The sequence below is a fragment of the Squalius cephalus genome (assembly GCF_949319135.1).
Source record: "Squalius cephalus genome assembly, chromosome: 5".
Lineage (NCBI taxonomy): Eukaryota > Metazoa > Chordata > Actinopteri > Cypriniformes > Leuciscidae > Squalius > Squalius cephalus.
The window spans coordinates 35,587,614-35,612,663 of record NC_137126.1 but is presented as its reverse complement, the minus strand read 5'-3'; the positions used below and the strand labels follow the sequence as shown (position 1 = coordinate 35,612,663).

The following is a 25,050-nucleotide window of genomic DNA, read 5'->3' as shown; positions in this document are numbered from 1 at the left end:
TGGGTTTTAATTTCACCTTTTTCCCTGAAAGGAGCGACGGTGAGGTGTGTGAGATAAACATCAGTCTTCCATAATGGCAAATTGAGACAGAGCTGGAGAAGATAAGGTGAGCTGGAGCAAATAGAGCAGATAGGCAAATGAGAAAAAACCATTGGCAATTAAAAAGCTTCTGAGTAGTGGAGATACTTTGCTATCAGGCCTGCTCCTGATCCTTACTGGATAAAAAGACCACCCGTCTGTAAAGCTGAGAGATCAACATTTGTGCTCTCCACACTTCACACCTCAAACACAACAACCATCTAAAGCCTTTCTAATTTTGTTTTAAGGATGTATTTTTTATACACCTTTGATGCATAATCTATCTATCTATCTATCTATCTATCTATCTATCTATCTATCTATCTATCTATCTATCTATCTATCTATCTATATATGAAGAGTTCAGATGCAAAAGCCTCTAAGTGCCATATGAAATTTTCTTCTAGAATGATCATTTTTTATAAAGCTTGTATATTTAAGTTAAGTAATTTCACTTAAATGACAATTAGGCTAATAGGTAATTTGCATTGCTATTTAAGTGAAATTATTGAACTTAAATATACGAGCTTGATAAAAATGATCATTCTAGAAGAAAATTTCAGATGGCACTTCATATATATATGAAGAGTTTTCATATAAATGTTCTAGATGCACACTGTCAGACAAAATGTGCAAAAATTGTACCTTTAGCTTGTCACTGGGGCAAAACCCTCAAAGGTACACCTCTGTACCTGATACTCCTTAAAGGATTAGTTCACCCAAAAATGAAAATCATTCCATAATTTACTCACCCTCAAGCCATCCTTTCTTTCAGCGAAAAGTTTCTGTAAGAAAAATATAAATAATTATAACTTTATAAATTGTAATCACTAGCTTCCAGTAACGGCCATCCGCACGTTCACGAGAGAGTCAAGTAAGATGTAGGAGTAGCATAAGCTTAGGTGAGAGTAGATGCCTCTCGCAGAACAAAAAAATAGGGCTGGGCAACAAACTCAAGCTCCTCCGACAATTCTCTTTGAAAATTCACATTTAAGACTTCTAATTCGTGACAATCCTCTGCGCTTCCGCGTTCGTCAATACATCATGCGTCGGGTCAGTGTTCACTCTTTGGCCAGAACTCAACTCGCGTACGGCTGTTACCGGAAGCCAGCGATTCTAGTTTATAAAGTTATAAATATGGATATTTTTCCTCCAAAAAAGCATTGCTTCGCTTCAGAAGGGCTTTGTTAACCCCCTGGATTCGTATGGATTACTTTTATGATGGATGGATGCGCTTTTTTGGCTTCAAATTCACTCCCTGTTACTATTCACTCCCATTATGAAGCTTGGAAGAGCCAGGATATTTTTTTAATATAACTTCTATTGTGTTCAGCTGAAGGAAGAGAGTCATATGCACCTATGACTTGAGGGTGAGTAAATTATGGGATAATTTTAATTTTTGGGTGAACTAAACCTTTAAGGTAGCAATATGCATCCTTTATTAGGTCACAAAGGTGTACCTTTAAGGGTTCTGCCTCAGAGAGAAGCTAAAACTAAAACAATTTTCCCTGATAGTGTGCATACAGAAAACACATACTATACACCGTAGCAATAGTAAAAGTCTTAATACACAAATAACATTTTTTTTTATTCCAGCCTTTAGATTAATTTGTCTCCAATTAATCTTTCCTATTTCACTACTGTTTAACCAACTATTAAAAAAATAAAATAAAAAAAACCCCGGGCTGAGGCTGTATACACTGTATACTGTGCAGTATCCCATAGCATTCCATTCCAGCACTACTCTGAATGAAAAGTGTTTCCGATTTTCTTTCGATTCATTTGTGTCTGATTAATAGCTTCATAACCATTTGAAAACTGAACAAAACATCATCAACTAGCTTAATATCACTCTGGAGAAGGTCTGCAAGATACAGAGAAGATTAGTTTTCGTACCTCCACTTTGTTCATTACAGTTGCCATGCATCACCTGGGACGCAGCCTCGCCGTCAGTAATGCATCGTGCTCTGGCTAACAGGATTTCAGTCAGACCTCACAGCAGCAATCATCGGTAGGATCTTACACAGTTAATCCATTTGCCAAGAGCGTTTGTATAACCTTGGGTCATAAGAGTTTCCCATCAACTTGCTTCTTTTCCCGCATCCATCTTCATGACCGAGAGTCACACCCGCCATGCCAGGATGTGACAGCAAGCGGGAATTAGCTTTCATTTCACTGCGCTGTACTTGTGGAAAATTGAGCAAATAAATCAGACAATTTAAAAAACAAATAACTGAGAAGAGGGCACACGGATCTTCTCTGTATGACTGCCCGGGGAAGTTGAGTGGAAATAAAATGGATGGAGGGTAATTGGATGGAGGGGACACGATGAGTGACAAGAAAGAAGCTGAAGATTCAAGTCTGACTCTCAAGCCAAAGGCCCAAACCAATGGACAGATACGTCCCAATGGGGGGTGGGTGGAAGGGAGGGGTTGGCCTGAACATTCCAAAGATAACGGATGGTCAAATGCATTTAGAGACGACGGCTGGCAGATTAACTTAACTAAAATAGGGATGGAAGGACGAGAGATGAAAGAGAAAAGGCGAGGAATAGAGGCTAGCGGCCTGTAATGGCTCTGCTAATCTCTTTGTCCTCCTGAGTGATCCAGTGCCAAATCTCTGTCCTCTCATCATCTACGAACACGGGGGCCTCATTTTTAGACATTCCTCACACATTGGCCGCATCCGTTTCTTTAACATCAGTTTTGAGAAGCCATTCTCTTTCTCCACTGGTGCCCTTGGTTACCCCTTTTGTTCTTTTGTTCCATATTTCCAGGTCTAAACAACAAAAAATGAAAAATGGCAAATCTCAAAAGCCTCAAAAAAACACCACTCACTCTCTCTCTCTCTCTCTGAAAAAATAAAAAATAAAATAGTATTTACTCAGTGAAGCACAACTTTTCGTCTGGCACAAGTTTTCAAGCTTTGTTTGCATAATTAATAAAAATACATGATCTATGTGATTCCATTTACCCCCCACCAGTCTCGCTAGATGAAAAATATTTTTCCGACGGTAATTTTGAACATCTGGAAAGAATTAGTCACGTATCCAAGTTACACCCTTCTGAAAGATTTCTGGCATGGCGTGGCTTTACAGCAGGGCTTGAAAAAGCACACAGTTGCCCGCACTCTCACACTTTCACTCATATAATTCAGCTTACGGTCAGCGCTCCCTTTCTGGAATGCAACCCTGACAACACAGTCAGAGCATATATCAATCCTGTTTTCCTATAAAACTAGGTAAACACAGTAAGAAGAAAACAGCAGTCAAAAAAAGGAACCTAAAACCTTCCAACTGTACAATACAATAATAAAAATCATAACTAATAATTAGTTAGCAGGCTTATCAAATAATGGTATGCTACGATGTTAGGCGAATTGGTCGTAAATCAAATTAAAAGCTTAATAAAAGCTTTTTTTGCAGTCCAGCATAATTCGCCATTTCACCGCAAAATAAGCGCAATAAAAACAAAATTTCTCACAAAATATATATATTATAATAATCTAATTGAATTATCCCTAATTTAATTAAAGTTGTAATGCATCACTTTCACGAGGATACAGATGTTGTGTACGTGATGTCAGTGGTCTGTGCGAAACAAAATGAAAGCGAACCTTTCTCACCTGCTGTCAAGTGCCAAAAACTGGGCAATGTGATTAAGATGGATGAATGACAAAATAAAAAAGTATGATAAGCTTGACAATACTAAAAGATTTATTAAAAGCACAGTAGATCATGTAAATAACTCCACTGACGTACTGACCGATGTCAGACTGGCTGCAGATTACTTCGCCTGTCAGCGTGAAAGTACCGAATTGTGCGTTCTCTTTCTAGGCTTATCGCACTTGAACAGTCAAATACACACAAATTATGTAAAAATTTCAATCTTTGCAGTTATGTCTTAAGTGAACAAAGAGTTTGGGCGTGTGTCAGTATTAGATCCGTGATTTAAAGTCTTAAAGTGAAAGCAACCTATTAAACTGGATGCTGTCTGTGTCGTTAATGTTAATCAAGCACTGTTTGTATCTGCATCTTTTATGTTGCATTCATTTCTTTGTTCTTATTTTATTACTGGCGGTTTAGCTGATTACTTAAAATAGACTAGTTGAGAACTTTTTACTTCTATTAGGCAAGTATTTGTTTTGCTGTGGTTTAATTATGAGATGTTGGTCATATTGCCCATTCTCAGTAATCATGTTATTAAAGCTAGATAGTACACCATTAGGCTAGCCTAGCTAGCTATCTAATAGCCTAACAATTTTGAAAATATATTATTATTATTACTACATTTCTGGGCAAGGCTGTGCAGCACACTCAACATCCCCCTTTCTAAGTCAGAAAAAAAATGTCCATAGGTATAGGTTTTAAAAGTTAAAATGTATCAACATAATACATAAAATAGTAAAGGTGGTATCCTTATTACAAAAAAAAATAAAATAAAATTGTTGCACATTTCTTGAAATTACCACCACAAAATCTGTTATTTTTATCTCAAAAAAGAAGAAAAAAAGAAGTGAAATTAATTTGTAGGATTTAGGTTAATAGATAATTTATTACAAATTTCAACCAACAGAATAACTTTGCTTTGATGACACCGGGCTATGGGAGGTGCAATGACCTTGTGGGAGTTGTTTGTTTTACTAGAGGATGCCAAAAAGAGGGAGTAATACACAGTAACACTGCATGAAATGGGTGAAGCAACTTCAGGCTATTGCTATTGCAGGGTTTTGGAGGGCAAAGGCCCATATGGACGTACATCAACAACAGCACGCACCGCAAATACTGTTTTCTGGCTGCGAGTCAGCAATGTGGTCTCTTCCAGGGAAAGCCAGGGAACCTTTGCCAAGAGATCAGTTCATGCAGGGTCTCCGGGCTGCGGCCATGGGCAGGGCAGGAAAGACATGTGTTTGACTTCCCCCTGTCACTGCTCTGGCTCCCGCTGTCCTGTTTGCTGCTTCTGCCACTGAAGGTCCAGCTGTTAACAGATCAAATATCAGGCCTAGGGGACCAGCCTGCCTCTGAAGCACAACACTGAAATACAGTCACTCAGAGGGCTGGATAGCGGCGGTGGCCTGTCATGGACATTTTAACAGTCTGGGATGAGTGATTGCGCCGTTCTCACTTTCTGTCTATCACATCCTTATCTTGTCCTAATGCGCAGCCACTCAGAAGTGATTAAATCAGCGATAGACTTTATGATTGCTTGTGTGTGAGAGCAAGTGGTCACAAAGTCACACCAGTGAGCGAGCTGCCTCTATAGCACATGCTTCAGGAAGAGGAAGGGCATGTTGTCATGGAAGCCCTTGTTGATTAACAGCATGGCTTATATTGTGCAGTGAGATAAAGGCTGTGTAATATATCCAGTGACTTAAAGGAACACGCCACCGTTTTTTGAAATAGGGGTTATTCACCGTCTCCCCTACATTTAGATAGGTGGGCAAACGCATTTTTCACCCCAATATAGCTCCAAGTCAATATCTGTATATTAATAACCCCTATTTCAAAAAACGGTGGCGTGTTCCTTTAAGGCGCAGTGCTTGAGAGACGTACACAAAGAGCTCTGGGCTCAAGGCAATCTATCCTGCTCCTCGACCTGTTTAAGGTGGTTATATTCTTCACAATTCTATATTTATGAAGCCAAATACATAGATTTATAACGAATAGCCATTGTGAACTGGGGTTGTAGTCATCCATCTCATTGCAGAAACATTACTTATGCACTTCAAGAGGCTCTCAGCACCTGAACTATACTTCACAAATGCTAAAAGCGACTGGCATTTCATGGCCCATTGACTAATGCATTGCAGCGCTGTTCCGTGTATGCATGCAGTGCGCGGCAGAAGCGTTCGAGAACAACGTCTGGGAGCTTGATCCACCATCTGCACGGTACGGCGTCACGGAGACGGTCCTGTGAAATCGAGGAGAGGCCGGATGATCCATTAGAAACCCAGCCGGTCCTGTCTGTGCCGCCGAGATGTTGTGGCTATTCATACCTCATGTGAAAGGCCCATCTGTAAGCAATATTCTCTTAGGATCCATATGAGCCCTAAAAGCACAAGCTACATAAAGAAACTGGATCTGATCCTTGGGGCTTTGGAGGCAGCGGAGGAGAAAAGCTCATCAGCATCAGCTATTGTTGCTTGTATATTATGATACAAGACATTTTAGGTATCTTTCAGCATTCTAAATGAGTGTGTTTATTAAACACTGATTATTTGAATAAATTGATATATATATATATAAATGCCTTAAATTCAAAGAATCTTGCTCTTTCTCTGAAATATACTCTTTGGAAAAACTGTAATATAGAAATATATTAAGAAAAAATATTCATTATACTAAATTTAACTTGTATAACTTTTTCCTGTGTGAACTGTGCATCTTTCAGAAGGTAAGAGCCTTCTAAAAGTGGGTTATATAGTGTCCATCAAATAGAGAAAAAATGTGAGAAGACAAAGCAAAGGGACGAGTTATAAAGAGATACACAGAGAGAGAGAAAGAGAATAAAACAGAAAGAGAGTGATACTGGGGCATCATTAGTTCTAATGTATTCCAGCCCACTGCCATTCAATTTCAGCAGCCCACTACGAAGGTGTGTTTGATTAGCGGCAGATTGGATTTTGATTTCTGGAATATTGCCTCCTAATTGCCTGTTTGGATTTCTAATCATAGATTAATGGCACACAACAAAAGAGCTTGTGGATAATAAACCAATAGCTGAAGCGTAGCTAATTCATTCCCCCTACTCTACTATGGAGAAAGACTGCTCTTTCATTAAGCAAAAACAAAGGGCATTATTGTGCGTGACTTGCTTTTATAACAATCAACGAGTCTCTGACAAGTACTGTACAAACCGTGACCTGTAAAACATGCTCTTTATGAAAGTATCATTGAATCTAGTTTCATCATAAATTATCGTTTTAGCTGCAGCTCACAGAAGTTACAGGACGATTACCAAACACTTCTGTAACAAGCCGGAAATGTGCCAAAGAGACTCCAGAGGCAACAATCGTCTCTGTAAAATCAAAACCAAATCTATAATTGAAGCTAAGGTGAGATAGACCAGTTATTCTGGTATAGTCGTACGATCTCTAAATATCTAATGGAGCTTTGAGCACTGAGGCTTCTCCTATGACTATTCATTAAGCATAAAAAAAAACAATATTATTCAATGTTAAATATAATAATGTTTAATTAAAATGATTTTAATCAACATTTTTACAGTTGTATTATTTAATTGTGTGACTAGACATAATATGCTGTCTGTGTGAAAAAAATCCTAACAATTGCATAGAAACACTATGTTCTGAATAGAACATTACAGCATTGTGCAAATCATATTTCATTCAGAAAATACTTTAGCTAAACATGTTGTGTGGGCAACTTAAGCTGATTTGAATTATTTTTAGGGTCAGAATAGGAGATATCACAGCTGCCCACAGCCAGCCGGATATCAAACCCTCATTAATACAGGAAGGAAGAGGCAGTACTGAGAGAGATGGCTTGTTTTGGTGAGTGTGTCTGCGTGCATCCATGTTTGTGTCATGTCCAGAGATATCCAGCATGCTCCATCTAATTACAGTTGGATTCCTGGAAGAGAGTGACCCAAACAGCTCATCCATACAGCTGCCAAAATCACTTAGTCAAAATCACGTCAACACCTCTCCATTCATCAGCCAAGTAACATAAAAACATCCGTAGCACTTAAGAATCAATCATTACTGAAATACCACCACATTAATTAAACCAAAACAATGCAAAATATGCTTACACTACCATTCAAAAGTTTGGGTTCAGTAAGATTTCTTTCTTTTAAATCAGTACTTTTATTCAGCAATTGCACATTCAATTGTTTAAAAGATAAATTATAGTAAAGACTTTTATTTTTCCATTTCAAAATCAATGCTGTTCTTTTGAACTTTCTATTCATCAAATAATCCTAATCAAATATTTATCACAGTTTCCACAAAAATATTAAGTAGAACAACTGTTTTCTTGAGCAGCAAATCAACATTAGAATGATTTCTGAAAGATCATGTAACACTGAAAACTGGAGTAATGATGCTGAAAATTCAGCTTTGCACCACAGAAATTAATAGAAAACAAATTGTAATAGTATTTCACAATATTGTTTTTTGATTAAAACATGCAGCATAAGCATAATTGGTGAGCATAAGAAAAAAATCACAAACTTTTGAACAGTAGTGTAAATTTGTTTGCTAATAGCAAATGCTATTGCTGGAGCTTTGGTGTAAACCCAGAAAGACTAAGAGCATTGTATCAGTCCAGGAAGGAAATACTAAGAAACACTCAAGGCTTTCTGTCCTAACAGTCTGGAAATCAGCTCCACCCCTGCTGAAGAGGAAGCCAGTTAATCTCAGTGTAATGAGAGTGTAAATTATAAACAAAATGACTCACTATAGGATAGTCACAACAAACATTTGAACAGCTTTGATGAACTACCGCTAGAATTGTACATCTATGTTTATTCTGAAATGTGATGACTAATTCAGGAAGGTGGTTAGAGAGTTTAGTCATTAGTCATTAGTCTGTCTGACATGTCTTTTTTTAAATAGTGAATGAGGTAAGAGCAGGCTGGCAGATCTGCAACACGTTTTGGCAGAATTAAAGGACTGCTACTGTACATCACCATAGCACACTATCCTAACTGAACTACGTAAAACTACTTAACGCAGTAAATCTATTTTGATATATTCTAAAATGTCAATTAATCCTGTGATGATCCTTCGGAAATCTTTCTAATACGCTGATTTGGTGTAAAACATTTCTTAATATTATCAATGTTGAAAACTACTGTGCAGCAAATTATTTTTGTGGGAACTGTGATACATTTTTTAGGATTCTTTGATGAATAGAAAGTTCAAAAGAACAGCATTTATTTAAAGTAGCTTTTTGTAATAATGCATAAGACGTTACTGTCACTTTTGATTAATTTAATGCATTTTGTTTCTGAATAAAAGTAAACATTTTCTTACTGACCCCAAACTTTAGTGCATAAATTATCTAATAACTGAAAAACAGTATGTGTGATATCATAAAGACATTCTTTTATATCATAACTTTATATATATATATATATATATATATATATAGATAGATAGATTTATACATAACATTCTTTTATATCTTATATAAAATAAAAATACAGTAAGTGGCTTTTTATACTGTTGTCATTATATTAAAACCAAAATAATATGGTAGATCATGCAGCTTTGAAATGACATGAGGATGAGTAAATGATGAGATTTTTCCCTCACATTTTTGACTGAACTATTGCTTTAATAACCTGAATGGGCTGGAGTCCAAATTAAAGGCGCAAATCCAATCTATGTGCAAATCAGGTCTGAGGCCCTCTCTAATTTTCTTTGAAATGTACGGCCAACACAATTTTGACCTTCTCTAAAACTTTTGTCTGTTCGGGACACATACAGCATCATACACTAAACAGAATAGAGAAAGGATTATATAAACGAGGGACTAGAGAGGTCAAAGTAGAGAAGGTTCTTATAAAGTTTTGAGATGCACAGCACTGCAAAACAATCTCGCTCAGCGTTTCTTACCATGTCTTACAGTAATTCAGCCTCAATCAAAGAACTTCAACAGCGAGAAGTGCAAAGAGTTCCTCTTTCACCATACAAGCGCATTTCCTGTTGTATTGTTTTTCTCACACTCTTATTCCCTTCAGGAGTCTGAATGTGAACTCACAAACATAAAGTCTATATGTCAGCACAGACGTGACAGGACGAAGAGGTAATAGAGAAGAGCCACATCATGTCTAACACTTGACATGGGGCCATGTCGGGTAGTTAAGTCACACGAGACGTAACAGCCGTCTTCTCTGACAGTGTTTATATGTGCACCATATGTGTGGGGATTGTGGGTGGTGAACTCCACGAAACTAATTTGATTTCTCATAAAGGTCCACCTGCTTTGAGACAGACAGCAACATGTGGAGTGCGTCCTGTCTGTCCCCTCTCATTGCACTGACACTGACATGATTATGTTGATGTTACATCCCGAGTGGCACAGTCTGTTCTTCAAACATCTGTCCCTCAGTACACCTTAGACGCAGTGTTAATTTTCACAATTTATATTAATACATCGTTATCGTGAATTCTTTTGGCCACAATAATCATGTAGTGAAAAATCTGATATCGTGACAACCCTAGTGTGAAAGATCAGTGTGAAACAGACAGAATCAATTACGTCTTAACTTTTTCTAATTAATTAAACACTCTTTATACATCTATATTTAAAAAAATGTATCTCTATCTCAGAGCCGGACAGTAACGGAGTACATTTACTTGAGTACAGTACTTAAGTACAATTTTGAGGGATCTGTACTTTACTCGAGTATCATTTTTGGGGAGTACTCATGACTTTACTCAAGTACATTTGAGAGGCAAATATTGTACTCTTTACTCCACTACATTTCTATCCATAACTGTGAGTACCCGTTACATCTTCTAAAAAATAAAAAATAAAAGGAAAAAGAAACATCTCGGAAACCCTCTCAAATGTGATTGGATTGTGCAGGCGCCACTGATTGGGACAGCCTATCAGCAATCACCTCAATCAAGTCAACTCCATGGTCAAATTTAGATAAGAGACGAAACCATGGATGAAGACGCAGCAGGTCCATCCCGGAGCGATATTTTTTTCCCAGGATGGTAGGGGAAGACTCATGAATATTCATTAGGGAAGTCATCCCTGATTGGTCTTAACCCCAGTGACGGGTAGGTTTAGGGGAGGGGGGTTATGGATGGGTAGGTTTAGGGGTGGGGTTAGGGGTAGGTCATCAGACCAATTAGGGATGACTTCCCTAATGAATATTCATGAGTCTTCCCCTACCATCCTAAAAAAAATATCGCATCCCGGGAATGTGCCAAGCCGTAGCCCCACCTCGCCAGACTATTTCAATTTTCTGAACAAGTTAATGATAGTTTTCGCTTCGTGTTTGCTGTGTTTACCAATGTAAGCACTGTGGCAGTAGTAATGCAATATTTAGAAAATGTACTCTTGTACTCTTGATACTCAAGTACTTTTAAAAACAAGTACTTTAGTACTTTTACTTAAGTAGACATCTGACTGTAGTACTTTTACTTGTACTTGAGTAAAATTTAGCAAGGGGTATCTGTACTTTTACTCAAGTAATGAAGCTGTGTACTCTGTCCGCCTCTGCTCTATCTATATGCAAGTTTATTTATTTATTCAATTTATGAATTTGAGATTTATGAATGACTTACTCTGTATGTTCATTTGACAAAAAAAAAAGATGTCTTTGCATGTTAAACTTAGGAAAAATATTTTAAATATATATAATAACTTAAAATCGTTGTTTTTTTATTGAATTAATTGACAAAGTACCACACTGTGTCCTTGAGTAAAAATCTTTAAATTATTAGGTATGTGGATTGCGTGCAGTTAGCTGTTTGGCAAGCATACATCAGCTAATATAGCTAGATGAGATCGGATAGAGCACACAAAACTGGCTTTGTTTTTGTAGCCCCTCAGACACTCATACGTTTATCAGTCTGAGAATCTACTAAATTCTCAGTACATCTGCAGCTTACCTGAACTCTTCCAACATGATGAACATTTCATAAACAGCATATTGTTGGCTGGGACACTGAGGAAATAGCCCAAGCCAGAGTTTGAAGTATATCAATCTTCATGGCTCTAAAATGAGACTGAGATACACTTGAAAAATGTTTTTCCAACCACAGCAGCTGTATTTAAGAGTGACGGGGGTGTAAATGTTTACTGAAGGAGTCTTAATTCTTGGAATGTTCCCAAAAGCTTCAGGCGACTCAGTGGGATGGTCATGGACAAGCAGCACAGCCAAAATCCAATGGCATAAAATTTCGGATTCACTTAGATCACGGTCTGAAATTATATAGACAAAAGAAAACAGTGCTTTGTTATGATATAGATGGATCATGGAACTTTCATAACCCTTGGCCATCTGAAATCGACAGGCATACAAGATGTGCCAATGAGATTTGCCAAAGTTTGTTCTAGCAGAACAAAAAACAATATCGGTGAGCTTTGTAAGATGAAACTAGAACTACACATGCAATCAAAACTGAAAGAGTTCATATTGGCATCATATTGAATAAATCCAATATTCTGTCAAGGTTCTCTCAGACAGCCTTCTCGCTAACAGGGCTTAAATGGGAAGATGACCAACCGCATGCAATAAAAGATACTAAAGCAATAGTGTTTGAAAATAACTAAAAGTGTGATGATAAAAGGCTGTTAAATAATAATCATAGAATTGCACTGGAGAACGTGAACACAGAACAACAGCAACCTTGGAATTTAACTGCATTGACAGCAAAGCATTAGGCGCTGAATGAGCTGTCACAACATGAATAATGTTGGCAAATGCTAAAAACAAGCTATGAAAATGCTATTAGGCCTGGAAAAGGTCTGTGTAGCCAAGGATAAAGGCGGCTTTGAACTACTGGCAGCGCTCAAATCACTTCTGTAAAGGCAACTCAATACAGTAGCTGGTCTTAATCCCACTCAAAAGCAAGGGAGGAATATCTATACTCGCTCATCTTATTGGTTGAGGACAGCCAGAACCGATTTTCCCACTCTCTTCCTTTCGCCCTGCCTTCATTTACTGAAGAAGCCCGATGTGCAGTGGAAGCCAAAAGCGCAGCATCAACAGCTATGCAGAAAGCCACACTGGACTCCTATTTTGTGCCTGAAAACAAGACCCTCAAATTCAATCCATGTTGAGAAGATTAAGAGGCTCTTCAGTGGCATTCCTGCTCCATATGGCTACAAGGTGCCTGCCTCTATTCGGTCTGAAAGGGCTTAACATGCCATGCCAAGAGACTGGAGTACCTGTCTCTATGAGATAAAGGAAAAACGGTCTATTTTCAGTTAAACATACATCAATGGCACAGACATGGATTAAACTAGGAAATAGGTAGTTACCTTGTGCTCTAGGAATGATTAGTTTGCATAAAGAAGGCCTTTTCATAGTGCATTAAAATAACACTGGGGAACACATAGGAACTAAGATCTATTCTGAAGCATTCTGGTACAGGAAAATCATTAGTTCCTCTGTAAGTTCAAATATTAAAATGACTCAGGCCTCTAAACAAGGTTCTTTAAAGAAAAATAATATTAATAAAAATTATAAGAAGAATATTCCCTCCTCTTAATACAACCTCATACTAACTAACTATAGTAAGTAGCACATCATTGTTTTGCTGGGTTGTGAAGTAAACATGTTTTTTAAAGGCCAAGCTTTCATGTGCCCGAAGATCTATTCTGACACATTCCTGTACAGAAATATCATTAGTTCCTCTGTCAGGTCCTACATTAAAATGACTCAGGTCTCTCTTACTTCCTTAATCTTTCTTTATCTTCATTATCCAATTCCTTAGATCCAAACTATTGCAAAGCATCAACAAACACCTCTACAAAGATCAAGTTAAAGGAGAACTCGGCAACTCTAGCGAACTCTAGTCACTTCTTCGCTGATTTTTCCTTTTGTTTCGCATGTTTTCCCCACGAGCTCCCCCTACAGCTGTGGGGGGGGGGGGGGGGGGGGGGGCGTATATTTCACAACACGGTCGTAAAAAACTCACTTGCGGCGGCCTCCTCCCCCTCTCTACCGCTGCTCATGTGCGTTTGTTTTGATCGGAGCAAGCCAACTGTATCGTGTGGAGCTATGTCTACCGAGGTGGGTAATCTGGTAATACATCATACATGCGTGTGTGTTTATGTCGAATTGCCGTAAAGCAATTCGTGTTTCGCGCTTGTTCTCGTTCTCGTTTCTCACGAGACTTCCAATTTCTATCTTGCCGGGACGGTAGTCCCCAAGTTGCAAGGTTGGTTTTCCGCCTGGGAACGCTGGGGGGAGCGGGGAAAGTCACCAATATCACCAGAACAGGTTGTTTAACCATCCAAATGAATTCTAGACAGTTTTATTAAGTTAAAAAAGTTGCCAAGTTCTCCTTTAAATCTAATGGCAAATTTAAATAATAATAAAAAAAAAAGTGGATAAAAAAATAAATAAATGCATTAAATAAAATAAATAAAATAAAATAAAATAAAATAATAAAAATAATGGATTGCAATTTATTATAATAATCACAATCAATTACAACTTAAAATCTTAACACAAATACAAATTTCTGCAATCCTTAAACCCATGTATTTGTTATACTTCTCCCTCAATCTCTCCAAGTATAACAATCTCCCTCTTAATATAACCTCACATCAACTATACCAATTGCAATTTGCAGTGTTGTAAAGTAAACTAAAGACTACTGCCTATTTTTTTAGGCTAAACCCTTCAAATTGCCCTACCTAACTCCCCTTTTCAAGGAATAAAAACTCATAAAGTCTATTCATCAAACCATTGATGAAAATCTAAAGGAGTTATGGAGTCTGGATCCACCTTCAAGGCTCAGAAAGCATGAAAGGGATCTTTCCTTTTGCTGGAGAACTGTCTAACCCGTGTGATCAGTTTGAGAGATGCTGCTGGAAAAGCCTTGCATCAGTGAACCTGTCTGGATCATTTCAACACTCCAAGTTTGGTAGGGATGCTGAAATCAAATGTAACTCCTTATCTTAGCCATAAGCTCTGACAGACAAGTGGAGAAGAGAATAGTGAGCAGCCATTATCTGTTTTTCAGATGGGTGAATTTTAATCGTCTCAAATGTCTTGCACAACGCACACAGTGGAAAACACCCCACAGGATTTCACTATAAATAGCTCTCATCTACTTCAGAAACTGGATTCTTCATTCATGACTCCACCACGGGCTCTTCCATACTACAGCATATAGTATAACACAGCTCACAAAGGAAAATCAATTCAAACCTCATTCTACATCTCTTAGCATTACACAGTCTGACATTCGACATCCTGTTAGTAAAACTGTATTTTCCAAATCATTAACGTGCAATAATAAAAAGCAACTCAGGTGGAAAAGTGTTTCATATCTGCTTCAAAAGCTAAGGGCATTTGCATTTACCAAGAAAAAAAAAGTGTCATATGTGTTAATCACTGAATAATCAATCGTTTAGAGGAGATACAGTATAAACCCCTCACACTTTTAGAAGCCATATCATTCATGTATCTGCCGGCTTCTGTACACTTCATATCAATGAAACATGACGAGAAACTAAAAAACAGGGCAGATAAAGTTCTCTGAAAACTGAATATGAATATGCCAGCTTCAATATGCTTACAATACCAGATGCTAAAAATAGTCTTACGCTAGAACCTTAGATTGCAGGTTAGATTACCTTAGGGGAGATTGCATGTTATCCTAAACAATGAGAACAACTGAACACAGGCAAGAGGCAATACTGTTGTGGGTCGACTTCATCCCACACACACACACACACACACAGGCATCGATATGCTGGTATAGCATGGCATAACACTACACATCTGCAGAGTGTTTTATATTAATAACTCTTCTGAATAATAAGATGGAAAAAATGAACAGAACTGTTTTGGTAACATTTAAAGTAATATTAAAAAATATTTTCATTGAAATTAAAAATAAATGTGTCTGTAACTCTGCAGTATGAACAATGAACACCCAGTCAGTAAAGAAGCTTCACCAACCTTAAATACACAAAACGGTTCTATAATGATACAGTTCATTCAGCAAAGAATTTGCCAGACTGATTCAAACTGATAGCTTACGATTTCTGTCTTTTTGTTTGATTTATTAAAACAGGGTATCCCAAATACGGTTCGTGAGAAAACTGCAGGGGGTTTTGTAACAATTAAAATATAGCATATAACAATATTTATACAAATATAAAACAAATAAAAAATATTACTTTTTTTTTATGTGACCATTAACTGACATCAGACAACTGTGAACATGCAATGTGTTGCAAAATTGTTGAAACATTCACTTATAAAAATGTAGGAAGTACATCAAGAAAATGTCAGAACACCGCAGCACACTTCTTACAGGGCCAGCCCCACTGGAGAAACTTGAGCTTTGTGCTTTGCTCATGGTGAAAGGTCACGGATTGACTCTGAAGAGGTCAGACCTACAACCAGTCCAGGTTGTTAACCACAATACACACAACGGACACAATGTAAAAGAAGGAACGTAAATGGTGACAAGCACCATTGCAAAAATAGTAACCAACATGCCAAAAGGAATGTCAAATATTTTTCTTGTGACCATAAATCCTCATTGTATTTTACCTATCCAACAAAAGCATCTAATTAAAAATGATAATCAAGTGTGTGATTTAGAACACTGATAGATCTTGTGAGTACAATTATCATGCAAACTAAATGAACAGAAATATAGTGGCATGATCATTACAGGTTAACGCATTTGTTCGACAAAGTTCCACCAGGTGGGTCAGAATAATTATACCATAACATAGCTATTACTTTCAGATTAGAATGCAATGCAAATCTCCCAAGCACCCAAGAACAACAAAGCACCAATCAGAAGACACTTTCTGACTGCTGTAATCATTTAGCACAGACCTCCAGTGGGAAAACGTAAGCCTGCTGGGACTGTCTGTACCTCAGTAGAGGTGTACGCAGTACGCACATTACTCTGCCCTCTTCAACTGCATCCATTATTCATTCTCATTAGCTTTACATTTATTCTGGCTGCTCCAAAGAGGTTCATCTCTCTTTAGCCTAATCAAAGAAATGATATGTCCTTTATGTATAGGTGATGATTACACATGAATAATATATGTTAATACGTATCTCCAAGCAAGAGATACTTCAAAATGGATTTCTACTTTTTGAATCAATATATATACCTGAACAGTGTGCTCTTTTGTCACAGGAGTGGACTGAGCAGACCAAAGCAAGTATGGTGAAAAAACAGACAGTATTCAAGGGATGTTCCATTTCCTACTTTGATTAAAGCTTTGAAACACAATACACTCGATACAACATAGGCCTATTTAATATTACAAAAGTTTTACATTTCAAATAAACAATGTTCTTTTGATCTTTCTATTCACTCTCAGAAAAAAAAGGTACAAAAGCTGTCACTGGGACAGTACCCTTCAAAAGGGTTCTAATATGTACCATTTAGGTACTAATATGTACACTTTTGGTACCAATATGTACCTTTGAGGGACTAAAATGCACTTTTTAGATACAAAGGTGTACCTTTTGAAAAGGTACCGCCACAGCGACAGCTTTTGTACCTTTTTTTCTGAGAGTGTTCATCAAAGAATCCTGAAACTAATTATCATGATTTCCACAAAAATAATAAGCAGCACAACTGTTTTCAACATTGATAATACTAATAAATGTTTCTTAGGCACCAAATCAGTATTAGAATGAATTATGAAGAATCATGTGACACTGAAGACTTGAGTAATGATGCTGAAAATTCAGCTTCGCCATCACAGGAATAAATAAAATTTGTAAAACATATTCGAAATATAGAAATATATATATAAGAACATGACTGAAGTAAGAACATAGAAGAGCACCTCTTGCGACTCACAGCACCAAGCCAAGAGAGACTGATGCAGGGCACGACATGCACAAGAGGTCATTCACGCTGTCTCTCTGCACCACCGTTACCAGAGTTTATGGCCTCAATTAGATCCAAACAGCCTCTTACGGAACAGTGGGTTTAATATGTGTTGAGGCAGGAGGTGGAGGTGTAGAAGAAGAATGGATTATACTCTTTAAGACAAGTAATGCAAACCAATATGGCTCACCTAGGTCTCTCTCTCTTTCAAAGCAGAGAGTGTTCTTACGGGATCAAATCTTTCTGTGCTACAGCGTGATTGAGAGAAACCGAAGGTCCGTGAACTGTACTTTTTATAAACTCTGAGAACTTCAGCATGGCCTTGAACTTGCGCACGCTGCATTTTGAAGAAAAATATTGCTGTTTGCCTCTTGAACTCTGTGCTTGACAAATCCTCACTAAATCCTTACTCAAGCCCTTCTCCAACCCCATAAACTCTAGACGAGCACACACAAAGCACATTCTCAACCTTTAATTTTGGACAGCCAAGTGAGTGGATTGGATTGGCTTGCCTTGCTGTGGGTTACCACAAACAATAGGCTGAGAGAGAAACAAAACATACCTCTCTGCGATCAAAGGGGCTTTAATGTCATTTGAAGGTCCTAAACAATCAAGCGGAGAAATTCGAACCTCATATGGTGAGGTGGAAGGGTCTTTCGGGCCTGGTGAGAGAATGCTTGTTATACATGGCACTGATTTTCTTTCATCTCAAGATTTTTCCTCAGTTTCATATCAAAGTGTGAAACTTCATCCATGGCTAGAAGCAGAGATTAAAGTTTCTGTTCCTCATTTTTTCATATAAACAAGAGCAAAACATGATGTTGTACTCAGGAGCCCATTAAACTCAAGAAAACAAATGCAGAAGGGATGAGAGAAAAGAAAAGAATGAAATAGTAGTAGATTTATGATGCTTGCCTATGCTAAAGTAACCCCCATAATGCTAGGGAGTTCTGGGCAGTTAATAGGCGTTGCTAGGTGGTCACTAGAGCCTTCTGGGTGGTCAATTACTGACCTCAAGTCTTTATATGGCTGTCTAATTTTTTGCATATTTTATCATCTGCTAAGCTAAATAATAGCACACATCTCAACAAGCCACCCAGTTTTGAGATATCACATCCACAGCACAACCCGAGTTTAAAGGTATGGTAGGCAATTTTCAGAGAGACTAGCAATAGCGAGCTAGCTTTGAAAGCATAAGATCCCACCCTCCATTCAGAGCGCTCTCGAAAGCCAAGCCTCCTCCAAAAAATATGCACGCGTACGAGCAAAGCGTCACGAGAGACGGCGTTAAACTCCCTCATGTCTCAAAGCACATAACATTACAATGATAATGAACATAAACAACTCAAAGAGCACTGACCTGTACCACCTGACTGCTGCAGATTCATTTTGCCGTTGATAGCTTTGCCATTGAAACAAATACATTCGAGTCACAAACCGAGTATAACATCATGGGTTTCCAACTCTTCCAAATTATGGTAGTTATGTCTTGAACGCCGCACAAGCTCATTGTTTTGGTTCAGGAAGAACTGTAAACGGTGGCGTGCTTGGTAACTAACGTAGCATGAAATGTGCTGATGACGTCTGCGCAAGCAGGGTGCACGGAGGTATGGAAATGGTTTGGACGAACATTTTATGGTCCTACACCTTCCATAGACGATATATATACATATAAATACATTTAGACCACTTAACTTAGTGATTGCTATCAGGATGTGAATAGACTTTCAACCAGCATAACACAAAATGTTCCTGGAACAAATCATCAACCCTGCCTTTAAGTTTAATATTTAGACTAAGAATGAGCAATGGTAATGAAAAGGCTAATAAAAAAGCCTGCTGAACGAACAAATAAGAAAACGGCTGTTAGCCCGGCAACATCATTCAGTGGTGCATATCTAGTCGAGGTTCATTAAACAACTTTGTGTCAACGCTGTGCCTTGCTCTATTGTTCCTTCTGAACCCTAGTGAGAACAAACGGTTCATACATCTACAGCAGAAATAGATGACATGAGTAACAATACTGAGCAAATGCAGCTAACAGCATATGACAGCTTCCCCCTGCCGATCTGGACAACACTATTATTAAACCTGTGTGCTCTATTGTTTCTGTGAATTGTAGAAAAACCCTGAAACTCTCTAGAGTGAATCGAGTAGAGCAGTTTAAATCACTATGATGATGATTACTTTCCCTAAGTTTTCCCTAACATTAACAACAACATTCAGATATTATATTCAGATTTCACATACACACACACATACATACACACACACACATATATATATATATATATATATATATATATATATACACAACATTTGGTAAATCTGTCAGATTACTGCATTATTAACTAATTAACTTGCACAACCCTAAAATATACCTAAAATATATATAAAATTAATATAATATAATATAATATAAAATAAAATAAAATAAAATAAAATAAATGGAACCAAACTAAAATAATTTAACTGCTAAAATGAATATGCATAAATAAAAAAATTAACCAAATTTATGAGTATTTTTCTTTTTCTAAATGAGCTGTTTTTGTGTTTTTGCTAACGAGAATGTAAATGAACAGGAAACTTTCTGAATTCATCTGATTTAATCTTGATAAGATGTTGTAGAGCATGAGACTCCAGAACAAACAGAAAAACATCCAGGAAATCGCCACCCCTCCCCAAACTGTTAGCGCTAATCTGGCATGTCTGCATGTGGAGACTAGCACACGCTAAAGAGCTGTCAGAAGACATCATTAATCCCTCAGGACCATCGCAGACAGATGGCGTGATGGAGAACCAGCAAGCCACTTTTTCACCGAGCGGAGACCATTTTCGCGGTCTCATTTCTCATAAAAAAGAACAGAACTGAAAAGGGCTGAAGCTGGTCCTGGAACAATACATTATAAAAGATCTTTACTAAGTGTTTTAGATCAATACTCAAACCCCGAACCCAACCTTTCCATTATAGAGAGTTATTTCATAAACCTCCTAAAGAAAGCTGCAAATGAAACAGACCAGAAAGTGACACAAATCGCCTCTCATCCAAAGGACACATGGTCTGTTTTAGTACAGCACAATACTGCAGATGCTATAAGGAAGGAGGACAGAGGCGGAGTTTAAGGGACATGACCTCTCCCTCAGGGCCTCTTACCTTATCAGAGGGGTGCAAAACAGTCTATACATAACCATCAAAGTAGCCTGAAGACTTTAAGAAGGACAAGTGTGAACTAAAGGAAGTAAATGGAAAAGTAAGGGGAGCATTGAACTTGCAGCGAAGGTCTTAATCGATCCTTGCGGCCAACAGCAGGATAATGTCCCCTAAAGGACGCAGAGCACAGTTAGTCTATCAATCCGAGGCAGTTACGACAGCTTCAGTGTGTGAGAGGATTTCTCAGTAAAGCACATTCAGTAAGCTGTTTACATACAGCATATCTTTTTTGAATAGCATTCGTGCTGTAAAAATATATTTCTACACAGCTGAAAACACAAAAATCTATTCCATCGTCAACATCACTATTACTTTCCCCAGTGGATAATTCTTCATCCCCTCTTTCCCGAGCCGCCATGACCATCCAAGCCGGGCTGAACTGTATTATGTGTGTGCGAATTTCAGTTGAAGGGCCGAAAAAACTGCCAGTCTCTCAGTGAACTAATGAAACAAAAGCAAACACACAGTGGTACAATGCTGTCCGCCAACATCCAGCAGGCCAATGTCATTAATCATGAAATCCAGGGGCAGAGGGCTCTTCATCCAGTCCTGTTGCCATGGCAGACCCTACAAAAGTGTCACATATGCACCTTTCCCTCTTTCCTATGGCCTCACTGGTTGGCCACCAGCCAATTGCAGCCGTTAATATAAAAAAAGGAAAAACATACACAAATACTGCTTTGCACATGCATTTTTACCCATATACCCACTCTTTGACCTTACCCACACATCCCAGTCTTGTTCTCTTTGTTACATGCACACAAACAATCCTGATCATTTCTTTATCAGTCGTTCACTCAGTGCTGAGAGAGGAAGAGATACGGCAGAGCTGGATATAGGAGAACCCAAGCAATCTGCGAGCAGTCTAGGGCTATTCCCGCTAATCCTGTGTCGTCACCTGTTATCCTCCAGGACACACATGCACAAACACTGTCTCCGGTTCCTGAGCGTCTCCCAATACAAAACAAAAATAAAAAATAAATAAGTGGAGCGTTTATAATATATTTAAAAAAAGGTACTACTAGGTCTGTATATATCTAGTAATACATATACATTAAATAAATGCCTGTACAAAAATAGATAAAAAGATACTGTTCTTATAAAATATAATTTACTGGATAAATCTTACTTTGGCCTAACAATGAATATGCAATTCCACAATACTTTTTGAAGCAAAGAATGAATATATAATAATATTATAGGCCCATTAAGGGGTATAGAGGCTAAACACTTCATGCTAACAAATATTCATTTCATTAACACACAATCTTCTCCGTTAGCACTTTTGGAAACAGCTTACTGAGTGTGAGGACAGGCATCCATCTGAGAAGGTGTCTGACTGAAAAAGGCTGAGTGGGGCAGCCAAGAAGCAGAGGCAGTTTGACAGGGGTGTTATGGGAGGGTCAGCTGGTGCTGCTCTGCATTGCATGAGAAAACACAGGCAAGTAAGGCAGGTCTATATCGGGCACGCAGTCAGCATGCCAAATGGGTTACTGAACAGCGCAATGTGATGGACGTCCTGATAGCACGCCAAGCTTTCACGGCACGTCCAGCATTACACAGGTACCCATGAACCAACACAAGTGCGGCTTAGGCTGCTAATCCAAAATCAACCGCCCGTTTGGCATCAGAAGGGCATCAGATACTTAGCTGAGATGAGTGTTTAGGACCCGGCTGTTATCTTAAAGCCATCACCTCATCCAAAACCCTGGCACCCACTCCGTCTCGAGAGGTGGAGCAAATCATTGTTCTGTCATGCCAGAGATTCTGAAATGGCCTGATTTGGGCAGCACAGTTCCAGTAAGGAGCCTCTTCACCATGTTCTCCTGCTCCACCAACCTGACAGTCTAAATGAGCACCAGCACAATTACCCCGAGCTCTTTTGGGTCAATGACATTTACCGCACCACTCACAGTCACAATCAGCTTCTTCTGCTCTATATGTCTTCAAATACGGATTCATGCCATGGTACAGTGAATGGCCAAGGCTTCACAAAAGAGAGGCCTGACAGAAAGGTGAATGAAGAGGAATAGAAAGAACCACAGAGCTAATGGAGGTTAAAACAGTTCACTGAAGTCTGAAAACCCATCCCTCCCCACCACAAAAAAAAAAAAAGTCAAATAACTTCTGAAAGCACCAGCAAAACTTAAAATAAGAACTCACCAGGGATAAGCAAACTGTACAATTGCGGTCGAAGTCAATAGACTCAGCCTAAATGAAATGTAAATGGTTTTCTGAAACAGAAATGATTTTTCTGTGTAGAGATGGCTGGTTCAGTTTTGATTAGGCTAAATCTCTTTTGCAGTAATGGCACTGCCTCCCTCCGCTGAAGTATCAGGCGTTATATTTAACTCAGACTCGGGTAGGCTGATTCACCCCACAGTAATTGAGGGTTGAGGATGGTAAGCTCCGCTGGATTGGGAGTCACTGTAACATGGCCGCAATGCATGTTGGTTAGGGAAAGACATTGCAGGCAGTTCCTTATGGTCTCATGTCTTTAAAGGGATACTCCACTTTTTTTGGAAATAGGCTCATTTTACAACTCCCCCAGAGTTAAAAAGTTGAGTTTTACTGTTTTCGAATCCATTCAGCCGATCTCCGAGTCTGGCGGTACCACCAAAAAATGACCAAAGAGTTCCAATATTTTTCCTATTTAAAACTTGACTCTTCTGTAGTTACATCGTGTTGCGATTTTCTAGGCTGATATGGCTAGGAACTATACTCTCATTCCTGCATAATGAGTCCAGCAGGCGTAATGATATGATGCAGCGCCTGAAATAGGTCTAATAGGTTGGACAAACTTAGTCCCGGTCACGTTGGAAGTTACCGAGCTGGGGACTATTTTCAGGCGCTGCGTCATATCATTACGCCTGCTGGACTCATGGTACGGCAGCAAAGTTTCTTGATTATTACACAGGAATGAGAGTATAGTTCCTAGCCATATCAGCCTAGAAAATCGCAACTTTTCATTTTCCGTCGGTCTTAGTACACGATGTAACTACAGAAGAGTCAAGTTTTAAATAGGAAAAATATCGAAACTCTTTGGTGATTTTTTTGAGAGAGATGCTAATGGTCTTGTCCGATTCAATGATCAATGACGTGTGAACATGAATGCATTTCAATGATGTCTGGTTTCACACTCAAGATGTATTGCAGAGCATCAAAGATGAAGGGCCTCCATAAACTATGAGCTGCTGGCCTAGAGGGACTGTAAAGCAGTAAATGCACCCAAAAAAAAATTCAGTATACAGTATAAAAAAATATGATTTGGTCACAAATCACTTGTAGTGAAAACAACTTCTCTAAAAGAAATTAGAAAATATTTTGAATAACGAAAGCCTATAGGGTTCAAAACACCACTGAACCCCACTGATATTAATTGTATGGACAAAAAGGAAAAAATGTGACATTACACAACATATTAAATTTTTCCCATTGCGATATATGTGTTTAGATTTAAATAATGCCCTAATGAAAACCAATCAATGGTGAAACATCCATTGCTGAAATCTCACACATGGCTAATAAACAGAAGTTTGTATGGTTACTATGGCAATCAAAGGAAAAGCAATTACAGTCCTGAAAAAAAAAAAAATCTGTTCACATATAACTTAAAAGGTAGGAAAAAAATTTGATTAAAACAAAAAAATCATATTTCACCAAAAGCGTAGAAAAAGCCTGAAGTTAGTGGTCACAGTAGACTTTGAGCATGCAACATTTCTTCAGACACAAACGATAAAATTGCACACACTAGGGCCTCTAACATATCAGAAATCACAAACAATGTGATTATGACTCATTAAAATTTTTAAATATATATCATATACTTCGACATTCCTGCAACTCTGAAGTATGTGTTGAGCCAAGAGGTCAATCTGTGGTTGTGAATGGTTTCTAAATAAGATGAGCTTTTGTGCTGAAACACTGAACGCAAAAAAAAGGTGGTGCAACTGTTTAGTGAACTTATGTCCTCACACTTACAGGCTTCATCCAGCAACCAAGATGACAGACAACAGCATCAACCATGTCAGATACTCCAGCAGAAAGCAGAGCCCCTTGATCTCCATGCCCTCGTGTGACACGTCTGACCTTACCGAAGCAGGTGCTAGTCTTAAGGAATGCTGTGATGTTAGAAAAGGTTAGATACAGCGTGCGGCGCACCCCAAAGAATGACAGGAATGTCCGTCCCGTGGAGGTAGGGGTTCACGGACGAAGACACGACA

The 25,050-nt window shown here is 38.3% G+C and overlaps 1 protein-coding gene across 50 annotated transcripts in view; it reads right to left on the bottom strand.

The window, feature by feature from the left end:
- arvcfb (ARVCF delta catenin family member b) overlaps positions 1–25,050 on the bottom strand; it is a 198,877-nt gene that overhangs the window by 77,925 nt on the left and 95,902 nt on the right. The window lies entirely within an intron of this gene.